This window comes from Centrocercus urophasianus, unplaced genomic scaffold, assembly GCF_019232065.1.
Source record: "Centrocercus urophasianus isolate 14NV4802_14NV808 unplaced genomic scaffold, USGS_Curo_1.0 seq_19, whole genome shotgun sequence".
NCBI classification, from domain to species: domain Eukaryota; kingdom Metazoa; phylum Chordata; class Aves; order Galliformes; family Phasianidae; genus Centrocercus; species Centrocercus urophasianus.
This window is the reverse complement of record NW_024884744.1, coordinates 9,338,453-9,357,470: the sequence shown is the minus strand read 5'-3', so window position 1 is coordinate 9,357,470 and position 19,018 is coordinate 9,338,453. Positions and strand designations below refer to the sequence as shown.

The window sequence follows — 19,018 nt, the reverse complement described above, 5'->3', positions numbered from 1 at the left end:
AAGATCGCTGTATCTTGCCCATTGCTACAAGCATCTTGGAGTTTTATTCTGACAAGTTTTCAGCCCCTGGTTTGCTATTTCATGCGAAAGACCATCCCACTGCACAAAGCTCCTTCAGAGCACAGGCGTTACCTCCACACTGATTCAAAACAAAAAGCACTAGCAAGATTATCATCACCCCTTCTGGCAGCTCCTTATTTGTCCTTAGCCACCTCACAGGCAACACGCCTTGGTCCCCTTACGGTCTGCCACGAGGCAGGGATGGGCTGAGCGATGCATAAACCAGGGCTATCTGCTCCAGCAGCCAGGCCACACAATGCTGGGACAGTTGATGACACTGTGGCATCTCATGAACGAGCTTAAAGAGCAGTTCTCTTATGGGCAGTTTGGGAATATAAGACCACACTGCAGTAACTCAGTTGCTAACTGTAGGCTGGCATGCAGCTTCATCTTGGCTACCCTCTAACACATTTGTGTCAGTGGCGGTGGGGTTTTCTAATTGTTTCCCGTTAGCCTTTTCTCTTCCTCTTTCTCCTCCTCTCATTTTCTGTCATGCATTTGCTGTCACTCGTTTTTGCTATATGTGCCTTAACAATGTTTTCAACAAGTTCCCTTTTCCTGATCTCTTCCAGCCCCAGCTCCCCAGCCTCAATTAAATTTAGCCTAACTACACAAGATCATAAAAAACGAAAATGAATAGATCTCTTTTTAACAGCTGAAGCTGAACTTCTGGGTTTGTTCTGATCTCTCCCCAACACTTTTCTTCTTTTAAGGGCATGTGACTTTGTGCCTAGGGTAAAAGGCCCCAAGCAATGCAATGCAGGGGATTGAATCCTTCTGAAAAAAAGCATGTAATGGAGAATCCACTGCTGCACTCAGTAAACTACACGGGCAAGCAATCAAGTGCCAATATTATGGATTCTCCTTTACATCTGGCTTAAATTTAGCTAGCTCCACCTCCAAGCGCTGGATTTTGATACATTCCTACCTCCCTTCCACACGCAGGTCCTCACAAAACACATCCAGGTCTTTGATGAAATCAAATTACAACATTTAAATTAAGTATCAATTAAACTCACTGGTTAGAACAGACTTCTCTTGATTCACTCCTATATATTTACTCTGAACTCTCTTCAATTTTTCAGCAACCTTTAGGGAGGTGATGGATGCTACCACTTGACCATTTTCTCAGGAATGGAAACTTATCATGGGAATAGTAATAGGATGAATAACATCAAAGACAAGAACTATACCAACTTCAGCTGTGGCTGCCTGAGGTTCTGTTATCCTTCCTTCCTTGGAAGCATTAGTCATTGCCTACTTTTGGAGGTAGAGTATCAGACCAAACTAACCATGATAAATAACATTAAGAGCAAAGAGTAGAATCACACTGCGTAAATAAAGAAAACCCATGTGCTCTGATTCTATCATTAGGATAATCTTAATGCCATAAGTCCAGAAAAATCCCAACAATAAAGGAACACATGACAGCAGAGGAACTGGAGTCCCATGACGAAACTGCACCATCTAAAATCATCAGACTAGGAATTTCAATAGAAGATAACACCAGAAAGTAATAAAAGCCTGACAAGTCTGTTGGGTTTTTTTGTTTGTTTTTAAAGACGTGCAAAAGTACTTGGGTTATTTTGCTTTTAATCACAGGATGTCACTCACCTTTGAGAAGCAAAGGTAACGCAAAGAGGCTCCCGAGTCAATTTAGCCTCATATCAGAAACAATGAAAGGGTAGAGTACCCATTTGTCTATCTAAAGTTGTTAGTACATTTATCTCTGAGGCAGGCTTTTCCATGATTAGATTGTACCCAAATAAATCTTCATTTCATTTTCATATTTATAACACGGACGAAATACTCCTTGGATGTTGATGGACTTTGCCAAGACAGAAGAATTTGTCCCCGAGTTAATTAAGCTAATGCTTCATAGTGGGTAGCAACAGTGCTTAACATAAAATGAGCAACAACAGTCTGTTCTTCCAGACAGTCTGCTCTGTCTTCAATCCTACTTTTTCTTAATCCGTTAGCTTGGTTCAGATTCTCTGTACCCCCCATGCAGTTACCATCAGCCTGAAGGCCACAGGGCTGACAAGATACAGAGATTTTTTTTGCAGACACAGAGTGCAGCTGGAAGCCCTCCAGTATCTTCTCTCTGGTACTATTAGGGACAGAACCAAGACACCTTCCCGGGATAGAGAGAGCTCATCTCATGGATTAAAAGAGTCATGTGTAGAAAGGCAGGCTGTCATCTCCCCACTCTCCTTTCTCTTCTATCAACACAACAGGACTTGAAGAGACTTCATTTTCCAGCTGAGTTCTCATACTAAACCGAGGGGACACACTTCCTGAGGCAAAACCGTGCCCCATTTTGCCCCTTTTGGTGAGAGATGCAATCCAAAAAAAGTGGATGTTTCTAACTTACGCTTGTCTTTTTTTCTTTTCTTCCTGAAATTCCCACAAGCAGGGCCCAAATGCTGTGCTAAATTACAGTTCTTTGCTTTGTCCTTATCACCTCCACTTCACTAATTAGCCCAAAGCAGTAATTGAGGCTGACCAGAGAGATTTGCTCTTTATAAATTCCTAAAGCTGCTTGTTTCCCTTGGCATCATTCCACTTTGAACGTTAAGTGAATTTATTTCTCCACTTAGGACCAGTGATCTCTAGCCATGAAGCTTTCCGGCTTCTTGTGGCCTCCAAAAGAGGATATAATGTCAAAATTCTGGTCTCATTAGAGGTCTTTAACCAAACAAAGGAAGCACCATAGCTACTTACAAACTCAGCCCGAGGTCCCTTGGGATGTCTTTCCCATATGGAACTATTTATCTTCATCAATTTTACATCATAGGGGAAATTATGTGATTTGGGGAAACCATGATCCCTTTTAAACTCCCCTAATTCTTGCTGATCTGCACAACATCTCTCAACATTGGAGACCTGCAATATTAACCAGCGCCAAGAAGCTCCACTCCTCCCTCAGAACCTCCCAGCAGCAAACTGACTCAGGTCCTCAGACATCGCATCAGCAACCAGGAGAGCCTCAAAGCCACAAGAAAACTCCCAGCACTGGGATTGTTGTACGGGGTTGAACTGACCTGGAGCAGCTAAGAGATGGCTGAGCCCAGTGATTGCCTTCTTGATTATACGTAAAGACTTAATGCACACAGACACCAACCCCTCATGGCAGACACTCCCTGAGACTAAGCTTCTTTGCTCACATACATTTTGCACCACTTCTGGATATTTGTTGATGTTTTGCACTGCCATTTACAGAAGGTATCAGCTGAAGTAAATTTAAACCTTTCTCTCCCCCCAGCACTGGAGTTTCTTCCAATTGCTTGGATCAGACTGAGTTTTGTATCTGAAGCTCAAATTCCTCAAAATAAAATGAAATCAAAATAAATTGAAGTCTCTACTTCAGTTAAATAGGGCTGAAAGCATTCACCAGCTTCCTGCTGTGGGACATCACTAATGTAATCAGAGGAATTAAAGGTGAAAGAAACCCAGTTACAGCACTGTCTGCACTGAATTATTCCTCAAATCATATAATCTAGTATCATCTCACTCTGGTTTAACAGCTTCAATCAATTTTCATGGGATCTTTCAGAACACCAGATTGAAATTCAGAGTCCTCCCTGCTTTGAGCAAAGGTTTGGCCCAGATGACCTCTGGTGATCCCTTCCAAAATCAATTATCAACACTCTTAAGACCCAAGACTTGCAGCAACGGCTTTATCTGAACTCAAAAGGGTTTGCAGCAATACAGTTCTTAAATATGGCGTGAGCCCTTTCTTCTAAGTAACAAAAACTTGGAAAACAACTTTTTCTAGCACAGCCGCACCCAAGCTTCATTTTCTGCTAGCAGATCCACAGTAGCTGGGGATTCGATTTTTGCTTTACATACTAAGTCACTACAACTTTTACAGTATGAAGCAGACATAACAGGAAGACAGCAAGTCCATGGTGGGGATGGCAAGAGATCTGCTAGAAGGATTATTTCTACTGTGCTGCTTGCTGCAGGTTGAAATCAGCAGAGACCAACCCCACACCGCTTTCCATCTTACCCCAAAATCCTGTTGCTGGGGCAATGTTGGCATCAACTGAAAACTTCCCTTTTTTTAAGTTTCTTTCGGTTTATTTCTGTCACATCAGTGGGAAAGGTAGAAGGGCAAACTAAACATAAAACTTCTTTTCTTTCCCAATATAATTGCATTAGTAGTTTTGGGATTAGATGCAGTCTATTTGAATTTGACTGCCGCTGCAAAACACGCACATAAAAGCTGATGAGCAAGATCTTCCTTTTACAGCCATGTCACATCCTGGTGTTGGATGATAAACTAGGCTCTAAAAACCCAATAAATTGAACTTGACTGGCCCATGTGCATTGAAACAAAGAGATGGTACTGACTCCCTGGAGATACATAGATCTATCTAATCTAATACAACTCTAATGACCACATTACAATTTCACGAGAGAGCAGCTGATTCCTGACTCCTGTGGAATGAGGCAGTCCTCAGCAACTCCAAACACAATTATATTGGACAAAATATTAATCCAAGGCCTCAGCTACCTGTGGTCACAACAAACCCCAAGGCAATAGCAGTGGAGGAGGCAGACCTGGCGACCAGTCCAAAATGCTTACTCAAATACACAAAGTTTGTGGTTGAACCTTCAGAGCTGAGCCAAGAGGCAGCCCCTAGCTAGCAAAAGTTCTTCCAGTTCTTGAGCTTTTCTTCCTGATAACATGACCTACATGTTTGTGAGGGTGTTGCTGCACCACAAAGGAAAGTTTGAGATGGATGCTTGAGAATTTCATGTACAAGAGAGGAAATATATTAATAGGGACAGCAAAAGAACAGGCAGAATGATGCAGAGAGGTTATTTTTGGGAGTCTCAGACCATGAGCTCCCTTACAGAAATACTGTTTTCCTGCACATCGTTTATTCTCAAGATCCTTCTGCCAAAAAAAAGTCAGCAAGGCACTGCCAAACAATATGGAGTGCACCCAGCCAGTGGGCACACAATGGAATCAGGCCTATCAAGAAGATTCCACATATGAAAAAAGATACCAGGATAACATAAAGACGGCAAGGTTAAAGCTTTCAGAGCAAATTCAGGCTGTTTGGATGCTGATGCTGCCTGTAAACAAGAAGGAACAGTGCAGAACTGACATTCAGCTCAGCAGTGAGATATCAACAGGACCCCAGTGGGACCAAATGGGACCGTGGCAGCGTATTGACACACAGATAATTGTATTAGCTTTACAGAGAGCTGTGTGTTTATGTCTCCGCCTGGGGATAAACAGCAGGGATCTGAGCCCAGTAGAGAGGGGAAACTGATATAATGGCAACAGAGCAGGGCTTGAGGCACAACCCAGCAAGGCTACGTGGGTGCAGGTAAGCTGTGATTTATGGCAGGCTCCCTGCACTGCATTTCTCTTATAAAATGGATGCGATTGCAGGAAAAGTCAGCTGCTACCAACCCTGGAAGAGCACAAATCTGCAGTCTGCAATCTACAACCCAAGCTGTCAGGAGGATTTCTGTGAATGGGAGAGGAGCTGCAGCCCAGAATATGGGCACAGCAGAGGTCATGTTCAAGAGGGACACGAGTGCAGAGCCAACGCCACAGCCAACCTTCTTCTGGGCCAACCTCAAGGAGCCAGTAGTAGAAGCCAGACTTCAAAACTGTTAACCCTAAAAATCAGTTAATGAGCAGGAACTGTGTCCAGGAGCAAAATCTTTAATCCCGGGCTTCTTTCCCTCCTGCCTGATCCACTTAACCTTTCCTGACCAGACTCCAAGCTGTCCTGAAGTCACAGATTCCATTATAACAAATCCTTGGATGTTTTCTCCTCGCCCCTGAGCACTGCATCAACCTGTGCCTCATTTTTGGCTGCTCGGCCTGTGGCACCTTGCAAATAATAAGGGGAAATAGCCTTTTTCCTATGAAAAATCCTAGATCCTAATATACGGAAGAGTGATTGCTGCCAGATGGCTGGGAACTGATGCTGCAGAGAGACTGCTAATGGAAGCAAGACAGTTGAGTGCCTGAAAATGGTAGGAAAAGAAGTACACACGCTCCTTTGCACAAAAGGTCAGAAAAAGAGTATGTTTTTCTAAGTTTCACAACAACAGGTGATTTGACATTCTCAAGACACCAGCACCCTAATGTATTCCTGTCTCCCTTTTGCAACACAAAGGGAAACTAAAGCATCAAAGTGCATTCTTCTTTAAGAAACCGACAGCCCACAGTACTCTCAAGAAAGAGCAAGCATCTCTGCTGGCTGTTGAGTCCTGCTTTTAGATAAAGCTTGACTTACCAGTAGATTCATGTCATAGCTTTGTCCTTGAAAATTTCCAAAATGGAGAATCAACTCTAGCAACTTGTTCACACGCTGCGCTACTTTCCAAGTGAACACACTTTTTCCAGCTCTCCAGCTGAATCTCCTGATCCACTGTGTACATCTCTGGTACTTTATTTTGTCATTTGGACAGAAGTGTCTGGCTCTGACAGGGTTCTCCTAAAGTAATGCAATATGCACTCTGCTTATTTGTAACGATGGTGCACACTAGACTTGAATTTGACATGGCATTCACAGTATAGTGCAAAGTGCACTGTCCTTTCAAAGAAAGATATCACATAGTAGAATAAAAGGTATTTTTTGAGATGATGCACAAACCTATGAAGCTCCTGACTGTCCATGGACACATGGATAGGAGAAGAAGTGAAGTGATGTGAGCTACCTTGTGCTATTTGCAGTAAGCACAACGTACAGCTATTTGAGAAGATGGCTCTTCAAAGAGGGATGTTCTGGAACCATGGGGAAATGAGTCAAGAAGAATATTAAGAACAGAGGCAAGTGTGCCGATACTTTGGAGCACACCAAGATAAGATGCTCTTTTACTAACTGGAGGACATTAGTTCTGCACTGAATAGAAAGTGGTGACTAAAGACAAGTGCTTGGTATTTGACTTTCGATTCTTCTTTCGAACTCTTCAAACTACTGAGCACCAACTAAGTAAACTTGCTCTTCCACATTAACTCAGTGCTTGCTCACTCAAGAACTGCCATGCAAAAAGCTCTAGGAGACAATTCCCCAGCTGGCCCAATCCACACAGCTAGCAGTGAAGCTGACTAACTTGGTCAGGCAGCCACTCTGGCCTTGCAGTGTTGCTGAGCGAGTGCATCATCTCAAAGAGGTACCTCCAGTAGCTCCACCACCATGCCATCAGTGCTGTCTGGTTTTAGACAACCACATCAATCCTTTGTTCCTTTTCCCAGAAATCAGCACGAAGCCTTGTTGTGACAAAGGTATTGAAACTGGTCTGGCCATATTGGTTCCCTAGGATGAAATGGCTCAAACTTGAGTCCTAAGAAAACATTCCAGTGCTTCTCTAAGTTCACTGTGCCTTCTCAGTGGGCATGGAAATAATGAAGAGGATTGTGACCACGGGGTATTTTTGGAAGAAAGGAAGAAGCAAACACCTTAACCATTCCACAAGGACCTTCAACCCCACCAGCCCCTCAGAGTGCCTCATTACCTCCTGCACAGCTCACAAACATGAGCTGCATAAGCATGGCTCTGTCTGCAGGAAAAAGCACACTGAGCTGCACAGGACCAGAATCTGTGCAAAGCATGTCTTGTAGTTTATCCATCACCACTCTTTGCTCCTGCAAGTCCATCCTCATATACTGCAAAACATCTAAGACAAAAGAGAGGATAGCCACAAGAAACCACTTTTGATGTTAAAATTATTGCATGTTTCTTTTCTTGGCATCTTGTGGGAGGGAAGATCCAAGCCTCTCTTGATGGACTCTCTGAGGGGCTAGGGAGACCGAACAATGCAGCTGAGGCACCTGGGCTGTGTGCACATCCCCAAAGCTTTCTTGTTTTTGAGTTAGAAACTGCTGCCTCAGGTCATAAAAACACTGTGTTTTGCAATTGTATTGATATGTTCCTGGCACAGAAAAAGAAAATAAACTGTAAATGCAACCAATAAGGAAACTTGAGCTGCTCTTTGTTTCTGTACGACCTAAAATGCTAAGGGGAAAACCTAAGCAGCAAAGAAAATTGATCCATGGAAAGATGCAGTATGGTAGAACCAGTAAACAGATAGTATTTTGAAATTAGCTTGAGCTTACGCAGGCATAACCTATGGCTTTGGAGTTTCTACGTTGCTGCATCAGGTCTCCTGCAACGACAGTGCTGGAGACATCCCCCTGAAGAAGCACTACTAAGCAAGTCCCTTTTTAAAGCAAGTGACCTCAGAGCCATTCTAGTGAAGCAACCATCAGGGACCAGCTTCACCTGCTCTCTCTGCCAAAGCTGTGCCCTCTCTTCTCTGCAGTCCCCTCTAAAATTCATCACTCTCCTGACTTCCAATTGAAGTTATGATTTAATGGCTCAACACAATATATTTAATCGTGCAAGGAATATAAACGCACACACAAAGATGTGCGTACACATGTGCACAAGAATGGCTGTTTGTGTGGGGTTTTTTGATGCTATATCACTTACTCAGGAAACTGTGAAAGGGAAGGAGAATAAGGAGAGAAACCAACAGTTGCTCACATGGATCAACACTTCCAGGCTCTCTCTTTTGCAGCTCATCTCACTCATACTTGTGGTTTCAACATGTGATTCACATTAGGCCCCTCTGCTCGCCATTTGATGGTACTGCTCAACAGATGTGAATTTATTTAGTCACAGAGCCTGCTCTTTACACTGCCTCTTTGTAGAACAGATGGGCTTTTTTCTCTTTTCCATTCCTGTTCAGCAATATTCAGATAATGCTCGTACTCCATGCACTGGTTTTCTTGATGGTTTTGTATATGTAAAGGTGCAACATGCAAACACAGACATGATCTCACACAGGCAGTAAGGATACGTGGCAAGAGGCAAAAACAGTGATGGGCAATACTGAACTGCAGCTCTAGCATCACCCAGGGAAGCCCAAGACCACAGGGATCTGAGTTCAATCCCACACCTTCAGGAAAATCAGTGATGCACGTTTTACCTAGAAGGGTCCAGAAGACACAGCTCCTCCAATGTCCATCCCAAAGCACAGCTCCCCAGCGAAAGCGCTGGCGGAAGGGAGAGCTGAAGGGGAAGCTCCTGAAACATTCATGGGGACATAAAACCATGTGCATCTCCTGGGACTGTGCAGCATGGTGAAATAGCCTGGAAAAGCCATTCGCTCCCTGTGTGGGCATTCTTCTTGCTGCACTGAGAGTGCCTTTGGCACTGGATGAAGCAGAACTGCACAAAGGCCCTCTCAGAGCAGAATAAGACTGCCCACATGAGAAGTACGCTCGGAATAGCTATTGCACTTCAAATTCACACCCTGGCTTTGTTTTGCAACACTTCCCCTGTGCAGAAAGGCCCTAGGCATCAGATTCAATTTCTCCCTGTATCATCAAGAGCTGAGGACTGCTTCCATCTGTGAGCAGGACATGGCCCAGAGAGGCCAAAGTACGATCCACCATTCCTTCATGCTCACCTGTATGTGGATGTGCCTTAATATTGCTTTAATAACTGAACCCTGATGATTTCATCCCAGCAAGCTGCCTTGCTTGAGGCTAAATGATCTCTGCCTTACCACAGAAATCAAGCACAGGATGTGTATGCAGGGCACACACAAATGGCATGCCCACACCTGTGCATGGATTTAATTCCTTTCCAAAGACTGCAGTCCCATCCCTTGGCCACAGCTTCGCCCTTCATGCATTGCCCACCTGTTTCAAAGATGACCTCAGTTTCCCAGAGAAGTTACTTGGGACATGTATAAACATGTGCAGGGGAAAAAAAAAATAAAATAAAATAAAAAAAGAGTTTAAGCTGTGTTGTTTGTTTTTTTTTCTGGAGAATGAGACTGCAGGTTTCAGAAGGGAAGCAAAAGTGGAATTCTGCACTTGAAAGGCACCCAGGGCACAGCCATTAATACCCCTCCCTATGGGCCCTAAAGCTAAGCATTTACAAGTGCAAGAAGTATGAATAGCTTTCATTTTAGGGGCAGTGGGCTTACAACCGGGCTTACAACCAGGCACCTTTAAAGACCAGAAGGTATTAGGCAGTTAAATATTTCCAACAGGAGAAGACCAATACAGAGAAGAACAGCCAAGCCCTTGCAGGACGACAGGCACTCCAGCAACAAAGCAACTCGTGAGGTATAATTTTCATTCCTATTAATGACCATGCTATCCAAATACTGTGGATGGATCACACAGCATTTCACTTCTGTGCATCCTAAGAAAAAAAGCAACAACGCAAAAACACAGTGAAAGAGGGACCTTCATGAGCATAAAACAGATTTGTGCATCCAATTCTCAGAGGCTGCTTTCCTAGCCTTCATAATGAACCTCCAATAACTTTCTCTGATAAGCAAAACCATGCACTTGCTTTACTCCACTCAAACAAAACCAAACCAGACCCACTTTGCCCCACCTACAGAGCTGGGGCAGGACCAAGCGGTGTGACATGCTAGTAAGCATGGTGAGAATGGGTTGATGAATGAACTAGCTGATATTAGTGGCCTTTTCTAACTTAAATGATTCTATGATCTTCCTACGTGCCATTCTCCTCCAGCATCTTTCCTTCCCTGCCACCTCCACTTCCTTAAGCCCCTTCTTTATAACCTGAAGCAAAGAGATGAGCGATACAGATGTATGTTTGCAGGGCAGGGTAAGAACTAATGGGGAATGGAGCTAACTCAGCTGGCAAGGACTCATGATGGAAAGCAGTGAGCTGTTCTGAAGTAAATTAAGAAAACATTTTGAATGCTCTCCTAAAATGGAACAAATAGGTCCAACACTCCAACAAAAGGGGATTTTTTGTATCTCTGAATGATAGTGCTCCATTTCTATGCCCTGAGGCTGCTTTGAAAATTCAATGCTATTTCTCTGAAGAATTTTCTTGGACAAGCTTTATGGGTTTGATCAGTTAACTATTTTTTAATGCTAATCCACCCCAGTGATATTTATCCTCCTTTTCCCTACATGCACAGAAGCGCAGATGCAGACAAATACTACACAAAAGCAAACACTGCTCAGACAGACAGGAACAGTCACATCCAGAGCCAGCAACCAAACACCAACTTTGTTCTACAGCACTCTTCTAGCAATCCAAGATCCTTTGGTCTACTATGGATATTTAGGCATCAAACATCAGTGGCCACCAGGTACTATATCTGTGATGTGATCTGGTCACAACCATTCTCACTCAAGTGAAAAATAAAAATTATATCATTCCAGCTTTTGGAGGATAAGAGTGGCTGGAAGGCCTCAACTTCATTACTACCAAGCCCAAAAAGCCGCCCAAGTGCTTCTCCGTCCTCCAGCTGAATAAACGAAGGAAACGAAGGCATAGATATAATGATTTTCTTCAGTGCATGCAGCACAGAGATAAACTGAACCAGGAACAGGATCAGAATCTCCTGCCTGCCATCATCTTACTGGAATTGCTCTCACCTTCCCCACAGACTCAGCTTTACAACCTGAGTGTGATGCTGAGCAAAACTCCATTTACAGTCTGAGCATCCAAATGTTCCCACTAATTTAGAGCGGATCAATCCAACTGTGTACTAGGAACCTACACCTGTATGCCATGATCTGCTGTACTAGTTGCATCACTCTGAAATCCTACTACATGCATAGCAGCTATTGCATCAAAGAGAAAGCAGAGTAAGGGGCAGTCCCTGCTCTGCAGTGCCTTTGGTCATCGAGTTGCTACCTCTGTCTTTGGGTAGCAGATTCAGGCAGTATTTCCTGTGGCAGAGAATTAAACAGGCTGATTACTATCTGTGGAAAAGCAAAGAAATCCTGGAAGCAATTTTCTGTCTCAATTGTTCCCAGAGCAAGGGAACAATTTTTCAGCCCTCTTCCTATTTTCTGCTCAATGCCATGCAGACTCAGAGTGCAGAACTCATCTTGTTGCTGTCCTGCAAACACTTAGACAGGTGAAGCTTCACACACAAGCAGGCCTGAAGGCTTCCACCTGCATCAGCCTTGAACTTGGCCACAAAGTCTTTACAAGTCAGAAAGAATGAAAGGAGGTAGGTGTGATAGCCAACATCTCCAGGAAATGGTCAGCCCTAGGTAGGAGCAGGCTTACTCCACAGCACCATACCTTGTGGCTCCAATACAATTCTCAAACCCAGCTCTTTCAAAATTCGTGACTAATTTTTCAAAGAAAGTCGTGAAAGAGCAGCTCGAAATGAGAATCGTGAATTACAGGCAGGATCCACGTGAAGGAAGATCCTTTTCTGAAACTAGAAATTTCATTAGCATGAAAAAACACTTTTGGTGGGAAAAACACAGCGCTTTAAAATAAAAAAGTCTAAATGTCCATGGTTTGTTTGTTTGTTTTTAACCAAGATCTGAAAGCAGCCATGCAAAACAGCCATCCTGGGGCTGACAGTATTTCCAGTTTCCAAAACACCCATATAGGCTACAAACTCAAGAGACCAGCGTGATGCTGTGCTCGAGCACCCAGGCATATCAAGAGTCCCAAACTACTGCAGTTTGCTGCAATTTGGCAAAAGGCTGTGGGACAGGGCTGGGAGAAACCACTGCTCTGCACCAATCCCACCAAGCTGCAGCAAGGACTCCAAACGTAGATTTTTCGGCACTTTGACAACAAATGCCTTCACACATGTACCCAGCCACACTCGGAATGATTCAATCAAAACCCTATTTTCCTTACAAAGGAGTTTTGATAGAAAACTTTCTATTTGCCCTAGTCAATTTGGCTAAAGCATCAGTCAAAATGTTTTCTGGAATTGACACCGTTGGTAGCAGAGCAGGCAAACAAGCTCTGAGATAATCTGCCTCCAAAGGCAGGAACTGACCTTTCAGTTGCATTATTTTTCTCGTTTAACATAAAGGTAACTTTTAAAACAGTGTTACTTTTCTGCTGATGCTGCTGGAAGACGTGGAGCAAACGGGGCTGTGTCCCTGATACAGAATCTCATGGCCAATCTTAATATCGCTTAATTTTCAAATGAGGAATTTGGTAGTAAACAACCTTTCTGTTGTACACAAACATTTTTAATTTCATGCCCTGCTAATCATACATCTGTTAGAGTTCTTCTTCCATCCATTGCTGTAGCGATAATAAAAGAAAAAACTCATGCTACGAATGTGTTTTGCCTAAAATGAAAACTGCATAATAATCGATTTCCTCCAGCGGGCTGAGGGAGAGCAGCAAGAAGCAGAACTCAGCCAACGAAGGTGACAGAGATACGGTTTCATGCCAACTGGTTGTCCCATTCCCCAACTGAGGGGTGGGTTACCACATTTCATAGGAGTGGTTGCTGTGGCGGCAGTGCCAGTTTGATTTTGAGCCTTTTCTGAACTGCTGATACACGACTTTCACCTTTCCTAGATTCCTCCTATGCCCATAGCCATGTTGAGCCAACTCCAGGTCAGAAATGCTGCCCCTATGGGAGTTACACAATGAAAGAGCACTTGGTGTCCTAGGCAACACGACGCGAAGATATAGAGGCAGAAGCACAGGGCTCTGCTGTGTCTGGACAGCCTCCAGCTCTCCTACCAGCATCCCCTCCCAAGGGTGATTTCTAAAGCACAGTTATCTACATAAACTCCCTCTTATCGTCATCAAGAAACCCAGTTGTTTGAGTAATCTCCACTACTGCACCCCACGTGCATCTTACAGACATATATCACAATCAAAGCATCCCAACCTCCTGGGCACAGCAGGTTTGGGGCAGCCATTGGGAAACATGGTGAGGGGATCCAAATCTGCCTGTATCACCTGCAGGACTAGATGACCACAGTCAGCATCAGAACACATACTGATACATCTTACCACCAATACGCAAAAGCTCTGGGTTTCTCAGACCTCTAATCAAAGTGCATTCAATCAAACAACCCTACCAGAATTACCAGTGAAAAGGGATGGGAAGGAATAAAAAAAGACTGTGTTGAGCAAAAGTACTCCGAGACACATTTGATGTAATAGTCATATGATTAACAAACTGTCATATCAAAGTTTTCTGCAAAGTAGGAACACTCTGACAGTTCATATTTTAAAAACTGACATTTTGATTCATTACTGTAAATAGCACTCTGTACTAAATATTGTGACAAGGCATACAGTGTATTTTTTGAGCTCTGTAACATTTAGGAAGTACTGGGATTTTGGAAAAAAAAAAAAAAAAGAAAAAAGGAAAAAAACCACGTGGAATATCAAATGCAGTTAAAGAAGAACTCCAAGAACGCTTCTAGAGGAGAGGATCATTTCTTTTGAGATAACCTATGTCCCTGCCACCATCTCAAGCACTGCTGGGAACTTGGCCCGCAAGGATCTTAATGTACTGTTTGCATAATAAAATAGGGAATTGTCTCACGGAACAAAAGAGCTATAAGAAAAGTGGCTACATTAAATAATGTAAAATTACTCAATAGCAAATCATCCCGAAGCTGGCATAAGGAAAAGAATGCTAAAAGGAGCTGCATTGCCACTCAGACTATCTGCGAGCGCAGGATGACAAGCAAAACAAAGCTATGTTCAAATGACTGCTCAAATGTGCATCTTACTCATCCCATCAGTCTCTACAGGTTTTGCCCCTTCCTTCGTCCACATCTCTCGTGCCAGGTGAGAATATGGGCAAAAATGAGGTAAGGGGACACAGCTCGTGGGTCCCTTCCCTGACTGTCCAGCACGACCAGCAACAGCATGCTGGGCGCATAAGCAATGCAAACGCTTTGCATTTCATCAAAAGACAGGTGATGGAGAAATGAAAAGCAAGCCCCGCTAATGACAAATGGCCTGCCGGAGCAGCAGGAGAAAACCTGAAGCTGCCTAGCCCGTTTGCAAGATGCTCAGGTGTTATTAGGACTGCAGTCAAGGGCTTTAGAAAGAAAAATGGTTACCGTTACCATTACTTACAGCTGGCTGCAAGTGGAGCTCTGGGCTCAGTCTACTGTGAAAGAATGGATATGCTGTCATAAACAGCAGAGAGCCCGGACTGGGCCATGGCAGAGAAGTCATGTGCACTGAAGATGGATCACGATGCTGCTTTAACATGGAGCTACTCCAGCACAGCCTGCCTTTCCCCAGGAGCAGCCACATACCACTCATATACTAAAAATCTTGTGGATGGGTATGCATGCCAGCAAGTGTGGTAGTAGTAGTGGTCTAGCCAGACATCCAAAGCATATTGGCACTGCTATAATTTGTCCATTCACCAATATGTTTTCCTTAAAACACCCATATGCTTTTCCTGTAGTTCCCATATGCTTTTGCAAAGAGAAACAAAAACATTTTGTTAGTTGCGAGCGATTGATCGCCGCATATTTTGCAGAAGTCAAATAGAAAAACAACAACAAAAGTGCAGTCAGCTGCTTCCCCCTCCCTTTCCTCTTTGTTCATGGAGGGAACTGTGAAGAGCAGGAAAAATTCAGCCCACAGCAAAACACACAGCTCATTTTTTTGCACTGCAAGATATTCTAGGAATTACAGGAGGAATCTTCATTAAAAACAAGTTATCAAAGATCTGGCAGCCGGTGGCATTCCAGACAGTAATTCAGTGTTGGGTGTTTGTCTGCTAGCTCAGGTCCTAGTGGAGGGCGCTCGGCACATTAGGTAACAGCCCACAGGAATCCAGGCTCCTGGAGCAGCATGTTAACCCAGCCTGGGGAATGCTGCCGTAAGGAGGTTACAGCCTTTCTCATCCTAATTCGATGCCAAATCTATCGCTGAGCCCCCCCCGCCACGTGCTTCCATGCTGCCAATATAAATCCCAAGGCAGCGAGCGGGCAGGAGGCTGGGTTCAGCCCGGAGCAGGAGTGTGGGTGTACAAGTATGTGTGTGTGTCAGGGCTGGAGCGTGTGGGAACCTGGCCTCTGTGCTCAGACTCATTAGGAAACGCGGTGGACCCGAGGCCAGCATTCAAAGAGAGAAGCATTTCTCTGGAGATAGATTAGCGTACGTTCTTCTTTACATAAATAAAATTAAAGAGAGAATCGTAACGCGGACAAATCAATTAACTTCTGAAACACCGAGGGCACCGAATGTAACAGCAGAGGAGATGGGAAGAACTTCATTACAGAGACACTGAAACACTGCACAGCCTTTCTTCCTTGGAAAAGAAATTCAGTTGTTGCTGCATGAAGTTCTGATTTTAGCCTTGTTTTCCTCCGTTGCTACCTGAACATCACTGCTTCCTTACCGAAATGGCCACAGACATACCTACATATTGATACAACCCCAGGCAAGGAGAGAAGAGCTTAGGAACATCTTTGAAGACTGTGAAGATACCTGGGGGCAGATGCCCAAGGACTACTGCAGTGCTCGACCCTGCAGCATAAGCCTTTTATAGGGTGGAGTTTGAGGCTGACCTTTTTTTACAGGACACCTTTCTACCAGCATAAAGACATTCAGCGATGCAATCCGATGCTCTCAATTTGCTCAAGCAAATTTAACCAGAAACGTTCTTCCCAAAGTTAGGGTTTCCTACAGTGATCTAATCTCTCACAAAGCCTAATGAGAGGCTGGATGTAACGGGCCAAGAGCCCAATTTTCCACTGGAACAAAGCTGAAAAAACAGTCAAGAGAAGAGAAATCAATCTCTTCAACACGGTACACAGTAAGAAAAAAAAACAACACAATTTGTCAGAGACAGCCTGCTTGGCAAGATACATTTTATGATATGTTTTTATTCCAAGAGGAGTTGTGAGCACCTGAATGTCTGACTTCACAATTCACAAATATATTAATGCCGTTCCTTAAGCTTTCAGTAGAGAGCAAACCTAATGCCATCTCATTTAGTCAACAGTTTATAAGGGTGGGTCTCTCCCTAGATTTCTTATTTACAGCAACACATTGGGACAGTCTATTAAACTTAGTGGGGAAAGCTGCCGCAGAGAGAGTGAGAAAAGCAGAAGTGCTGCCATTAATCTTCAATAACCCAGCAATTGGGAAGACCAGGCCTTGAACCGAATTCTGTTCTCTTGCTATTAATCTCCTGTCCTCTGCTTATTAATCCTTTGTCTGTCTTCTTCCTTCAACATTTATTAATGCCCCCAACTGTTCACAGTAAACAGGATGCTGAGATCTCATCTCTAGCTGGCCATAATTTACAAGAGAGAAAAAAAGTAACAACAAAAAAAAAAAAAGCAAGAAGAGGGTGAAAAGAAGGAAGGATGTGGATTGCTTATTGAAAGGGCAGAATGAAAGGACACTACCATTTAATGACACAGCAGGGTAAAGAAGAAGCACTACTGATGCGACCCGAAGGTTTGCCCTCACTATGATTTAATCATCACATCACAGGTCCAGACCTGGACCTAGAAATAATACAACCACCTCGAGTCTCTTGGTACCACGGCCCCCACCACCACAGGCTCTGGAGAGTTGCCTGTCATTTGCTGAATGACCAGATCACACCTGGCAAATGCAGCCCCAGGGTCTTCACGCCCTGCCCAAACTCAGCAGCTTGCAAAGGCCCCGAGATGCGACCCACTCCTCACCTGGAAGCACAGCAGCCCCGTCAGGCACCAAGACAGACGAACAGACAGCTTCTTCCAAGGGATCTCTGCAGATGGAAACAGAAAGGTCAGAATTAAACTTTTTGCAGAAAGTAAAGCAAGCTGGCAGTGACACCTCACAAAGAAAACAACCCTAGAAGGGCCCGTAAGCCAGCCACCCTCCCTTGCAGTGCGGGACTGCACATCACAACTATTTTTCCTCCGATACAACTCTGCGTCAGTCTGTCCCTGGTTTGATCCATATAAGGGCTTTTCACACATTAAAACAAATCAAATCTGAGCAAACACCAGACTAACAGAGTAACTGAGGTTTATTTGTTTTAAATCAAGACAGAGCTGGTGAGAGGCACTGAGGTAAGGGCTCCAGGTAACACCATCTCTTTCAAAGCCTGGCCAGATGTGCTTCTGCCTGCTGTGCTTCAAGGGCCTCTTCTTCCTGCTACAGTCAATGTGACTCACCCACTGTGCTGCCTGTGCCGTGTGGGCACCCCTACAAGAGCTAAAGGGGAGGTGCAATGCACTAAACACACATCAGTTATGGCAAAATCCTGGTTTCCTCTGGGTGCCTCCAAAGCAAAAGGGAAAAGTCAGGTTTTCCAGGTAACCACTCGCAGTGCTTAACCAGCAGCCTTTCATACTTCCAGTATCTTGATAGCTACTCTTGTGTTTGCCATTTCCTTTCATCTCCATCCCAGATGGAAATATTGGCAACGGTCAGCAATGACCCAGTGGACCTCTGCCCCACTCCCCATTGCCACAGGGAACCAGAGCAGCTCCTGCCTGCCCCCATGCTCCCAAACCTGCCCTGTCTTTGCAGCAGAGCCAGGTCTAGCTGGGAGCAGTTTCACCCTCCTGGGCAGCTGGAGAAAGGGGAGCAAGGGATGAAGAACAGCAGCGGCTGCTTCAGACCCTCCTGAAGCCAATGGAAATCCACTGAGGAGCTGCTTCCTCTGACACTGCCTATTCCTTTCATATTTGCCATGACAAATAATTCATGTTAACATTTTTTCAAGCGCTGTAACCCCATATCAAGTAACAGCAAAGAGACAGACAGGTGTCCTGACCACAGAGGCAGCATATGTGAACAGTTTGGAATTTACCATTATTATTTCATAAAGGGGGAAACAAATTCCACAGACTTTTCTGTGCATGATACATTTTCTGCTCTGTTTGATGTTGCTTTCAGGCTGAAGACTTCAAATAGCTAACCCTAACCTATGCCTCAAGCCTGCTTTAAACTAATGCCCCTTATGTGACCAGAAATGAATGCATGGTGAATCACTAACCCCACACACAGTGGGCTGATGAGTGGTGGCCCATGCCTCCCATGCCTCCCAAGCACTGCATGGCCATGAACACATTGAGATAATTCAGCCTGGTAATTCAGCACGACCATTTCTGTGTTTCTGGAGCTCGAAAGCACAAGCTCCAGGCCAACTGCCCAGCCACACAAATTCAGAGCAGAGAAAAACTTAACTCATGGGGTTTTCTGCAAAGCAC

General features: G+C 44.2%; 1 protein-coding gene across 5 annotated transcripts in view; it reads right to left on the bottom strand.

Annotated features, from left to right (window-relative positions):
• Window positions 1-19,018, bottom strand: part of LOC122161492 (LIM domain containing preferred translocation partner in lipoma) — a 320,970-nt gene that overhangs the window by 213,530 nt on the left and 88,422 nt on the right. For all 5 annotated transcript variants that reach the window (XM_042820970.1, XM_042820969.1, XM_042820974.1 and 2 more), the window contains exon 4: window positions 17,501-17,565. The gene's annotated coding sequence lies outside the window, so the exon portion shown is untranslated. The remainder of the gene's footprint in view (window positions 1-17,500; window positions 17,566-19,018) is intronic.